This window comes from Leiobunum rupestre, chromosome 3, assembly GCF_980474605.1.
Source record: "Leiobunum rupestre chromosome 3, qqLeiRupe1.1.hap1, whole genome shotgun sequence".
Taxonomy (NCBI): domain Eukaryota; kingdom Metazoa; phylum Arthropoda; class Arachnida; order Opiliones; family Sclerosomatidae; genus Leiobunum; species Leiobunum rupestre.
In genome coordinates this window covers 65,621,587-65,626,955 of record NC_143386.1, presented here as the reverse complement: position 1 = coordinate 65,626,955, position 5,369 = coordinate 65,621,587, and positions in this window count along the sequence as shown.

Below are 5,369 nucleotides of genomic sequence, written 5' to 3'. Positions count from 1 at the left end.
GCGCTCGACTGCCAAGCCGAATGGTCTGGGTTCGAAACCTGGGTGGCGCATTTGTTTTTAATCAATAGAGAAACGCTAAATTAGAATTTCTTCGATGCAATAATTTCAATTTCAGTTCTATTTCAATTAAACCAAAATTTCCTACTCTATTAAATACGCTTCCGATAAAGCTGAAGGTCTAATTTTCAATAAGGCGTAACAAGTGTCGGTGGTTCTGTGGTAGAACGTCCGCCTGTCAATCAGGAGGTCTCGGGTTCAAATCCCGCCCGATGCGATCGCAAATTGATACTAAGACGAATACCGTGTACAACTGGTGGAAACCCTGCCATTGGACGTTGAGAGGTAGCATTACACTCAGCACTCGGTCCGTCCCAAAGTCATTAAGAAGAAGTTGGAGAGAAAACGCCCATATAAACACAACAGACTCAACATGCACAACCATCAGAACACAAACACAACAAATTCAACACTCACAACCTACGCATAAACATTACAAAAACGTAATACACCAAACCGTCACGACGGTGAGCGAAAAAACACCATCCAAACCAAACCGCAAATGCATCCGTTAACGCTCACCGTCACACGGTGGTTTTGCCAACCCTTTGAGAAACTGCGTACGCAGTGATTACACTTTGCACCGATAATGCGAACGCGTTCGCAGTCCTGACAGACAGACAGACCCACCCACAGACCCACCCACAGACCCACCCACAGACAGACACGGTCGTTGTATAACCCCTCCTAGGGGACTTTTTCCCCTCGGAGAGGTAACAAAAAACAATATAGGAGTGGTCCCTAGATGGCTATACTGCGGAAAAAACGATAAAAAGTAGAAAATAACAAGATGATCACTCCCGAAAGTTAACGGGTCGTGATATAGTTCACAATTACTTTAACACTTTCAGTCTTAAACACGCACTGTTCATACACTTAAGTCCATTCGCTCACGTTCCAAACGCGAAACACAATTTAACTCTTTCCTTGACCGAAGACCGAAAATAGTAATTAAAACCGCCAAATTACCTCATAACTTTTGTCCGACACCAGGACCCCGTCCTGTAGTAGTTCGTCTGACAGCCAAGAACTAAGAAAGACTATATCTTCTATAGTGAGGGCAACGGCCTTATATACTTATATTTTGTGTTTTTGTGACCCGTCGAGATTTGACTAAAGTTCGAAAAATTGAAGAGATTATATTTTTTACCCGGTTTGATTGATAGTTCTCCACACGGTGACGCTATATTATTACTTTGATATAGTTTCCGCGGGAGTTTTGAATAATTATCATTCAATAAACAATATATACAGTGATTGTATTAATCCGTTTAGTAAAAAAACCCGCCTTATCATAATTGTTCCTTTACTTGAATATTTTCCCTGAGGAAGTCAATGGCTCGGCGGTGAACTATTCGCATTGTAACAATGTGACCCGAGTTAAATTCCTGATCGCGATCAAATTTTACATTAAAATACTAAAATATTTAATAAATATAAGATTAATATAATCTATAAATATTTAATTAAATATATGATTAATATCATTTATAAATATCTAATTAAATATAAGATTAATATAATTTATAAATATTTAATTAAATATAAGATTGATTTAATTTATAAATATTTAAAATTATGTAGAATAAATTATAGTACCTAACGTTATAACTTTGTAAAGGACATTCACCAAAGCTGTTTTTTTTAAAAACACCGTAAATTAACAAGCGTTGGTGGCTGAGTGGTTAGAGTACATCTCTTGCACGAGGCAGACCCGGGTTCGATTCCCGGCAGACGCCAAAAAATCGAAAAATGATACTAAGACGAATACCGTGTACAATTGGTGGAAACCCTGCCATTGGACGTTGGGTGGTAGCATTACCCTCAGCACTCGGTCCGTCCCAAAGTCAATAAGCAGAAGTTGGAGAGAAAACGCCCATACAAACACAACAGACTCAACATCCATAACCATCATAACACAAACTCAACACCCACAACAGTCACAACACGAACTCAGCATTCACGACCTGCAACATAACAATAACGAAATATCCGGTGAGCGTTGACGAAAAAAGACCAACCAAACCCAACCGCAAATCAATCCGTTAACGCTCACCGTCACACGTTGGTTTTGCCAATCCTTCGAGAAACTGTGTACGCAGTGATTACACTTTGCACCGAAAATGCGAACGCGTTCGCAGGCCTGACAGACAGACCCACAGACAGACAGACAGACACGGTGGTTGTATAACCCATCCTAGGGTACAAAGTCCCCTCGGAGAGGTAATAAAAATATTTACTTAGTACTCAGGATTTTACATTTCCAAGGGGGCAAAGGGTAATCACTGCGTATGCAGTCGAACAACCGATTTTACATTTCCAAGGGGGCAAAGGGTAATCACTGCGTACGCAGTCGAACAACCGATTTAGTATTTTAAAGGTTGGCAAAACCACCGACGTGTGACGTTAAGCGTTAACGGATAAATTTGCGATTGCGTGGATTTTTTTTCGTTAACGCCCACCGTCGCTACGTTTGTTATGGATGCGTATTCTCCAACTCCTTCTTATTTACTTTTGGGACGGACCGAGTGCTGAGTGTTATGGCAACCTCTCAACTTCCAATGACAGGGTTTCCACCAATTGTTTACGGTATTCGTCTTAGTATCAATTTGCGATCGCATCGTGCGGGATTTGAACCCGAGACCTCCTGCTTGACAGGCGGACGTTCTACCACAGAACCACCGACACTTGTCACGCTTCACTGAAAATTAGACCTTCAGCTTTATCGGAAGCGTATTTAATAAAGTACGAAATTTTGGTTTAATTGAAATAGAATTGAAATTGAAATTATTGCATCGAAGAAATTCTAATTTAGCGTTTTCTCTATTGATTAAAAACAAATGCGCCACCCAGGTTTCGAAAGCAGGCCATTCAGCTTGGAAGTCGAGCGCTCTACCACTGAACCACCGATAGCTGCTTAGGTTCACTGAAATTAAGACACGCATCGTAAGCATAATAGGTAATAAAGTCTTGAATTTTTTTATGAATGAATTTATGAAGGCCTAATCTGGTTTTTTTACGAATGAAATTATGTTGATTTAATCTTGTTTTAATATAATATGTATCTGGGTTTTAGGCAAAGGAAGGGTCATATGTTATTTTTACTGATCGAGATAATGTGGTTTTTTGTCTATTCTTTGATCTTATAATTTTATCTTTGGTTTTTTGAGATTATTTTGTTTCCACGAAAAAGTCCAGTTTTGGAGGAGACTTTAAGGTGTGTAGGTCGTGTTGTTTAGCTTATCCGGTTTCATGATAATAACGTCGAAAATTCCTGTTTGTTAATGGTAAGGTGTCGCACTAACTGTTCCATATACGGTCAATTGATATACGAGCTGTGGTTTAGTCAAGTGGCTTTCTGTGCTTTGTGATGGCAAGTTTTTCGCTTCTTGTTAATACATTTATTATTGGTGTGGATATTTGGACATCTACGATTCCTAATGCAGTCATTGATTTCCTGGGTGTGCGAGTCATTATATGATATTGGAAATTGGATGGTATTGGTCTTTTTCATGCGGTCTGTGTCACAACGGCAACAGGAAGTCTACGAGTCGTCCACTACCAGATGTCGAATATATTGCTATTCTACGCAATCTTCATCAAGGGCGAGTGTTGAAATAAAATGAGCGTTAAAGATGCGGCAAGTATTTCGTAAGCGAGAAAAATACAAATACCCTCTGTAGATATTTCTTTGATTAAAATTGGCTTCGTATTATATTTAACTGATAAACCTGTACTGTAAATAGGGTTAAATTCAATTGTGCATTTTTTTAGTACGTCTAACTCGCTGTTGTAACTACTTAATTTATATTATTCTGAATAAATTAAACTTGGTTGTTTCGTCTCAATTATTTTAATAAAAATTAAAATTTTATACCGGGCGGGATTGAACCGGGATTACGTTTTTAGTAAATAACTCAGAATTGCGGAGATATATCTTTAAGGGTCATCTCAAGAAATTAATACCACTAGGGACAATTCTTCCGAAGAGAGGTATATTTTGGCTTGCCAACTTGTTCATAATTATTATTGATTTGGTTTGAGTCGGTTTTCGTCTCACGCGTTTAAGCCGTTATGGCATTATCAATAAATAAATCCATACTTATGCAGTACCATAAGTGGATCATTCTCTCTAAGTATGTAAATTCCTTGTCTCGGTCGGGTATCTTAGTCTGGGTTTCGTGACGTCAGAGCTTGTATAGAGAGAAAACTCCAGAGATAATTTTTTTGAAAATATTTCGGCGGAGGCGCCACCGAGTGGTCAAGACGGCAACTAAAGGGGCGTTTATTGAACAAAACTCTACACTTGGATCTGAAACTGACCTTGAACAAATATGGAACAGGTTATTTGGGGGAAGAAATTCAGAGTGAAGTTGAGGTGATACACAGTATAGGGCGGTTGTAAAGCGCTGCCAGACCGACCCCGACAAAGACTCTAGTCATAGGTAGCATAGCGTTTTGTCTACTTAGAGAGAATGATCCACTTATGGCAGTATCGATTAAGGAATTAACAATGGCGAAAGTCCTAGGTATATTTTTTGATCATAAATTGGTGAACCAAGATATATTTACAGAAAGAACGTTTATAAAAATATCATTGAATTTTAATGATGTAATTCTTACATAATTTGTTTTCTTCATTTAAGAAGAATAACAAAACATACAAGTTGGTAAATTTTTAGTTACGGTTATCATAAATATATGATAAATATGGCGAATACTTATATTGCCCATGTTACGTTTTTACTAATACCTAATTATGTGAACTGCAAAGGAAATGGTTTAGTTAATATCTAATATACGTTAAAAAAGCTAATAGAGCGAGCTTGAAATGAGTGGTTACAAAAACAAGTTTTCACCACGAATTTTGTATTCTTTGTGAAATTAGAATTATTTTAGGTAAACAAACTATATATGCATCACAATTATGTAATCTAATAAAAAATTAAATTATTCAGAAGTGAGCAATTACCTCTGTTTGTCACTTTATTCATCGTAATAATTGTTGAAATTTGAATTGTTTTTATTTACCAAATGAATTTTATTTTTATGTTTTCATTGTTAAAGCAGAGTTATAAAAACTTTACGAAAATTCCTCCTGTGCTGTCTGAGGTTTGCTTTTCAACGGGTCATTTTACTTTTTGTTCTCATATTTATATGTAAGACGTGTCACATGTAAAAAACCAAATCAACTATTGGAATTCCTTTTTAGCAACTGGGCCTTTAATTTTAATCGCATTAACTAGCGAGTCTTTTCTTACCCATTTCAAAATAGTTGTGTTATTCGTTGGATCGAAACAGTATAAAATTTA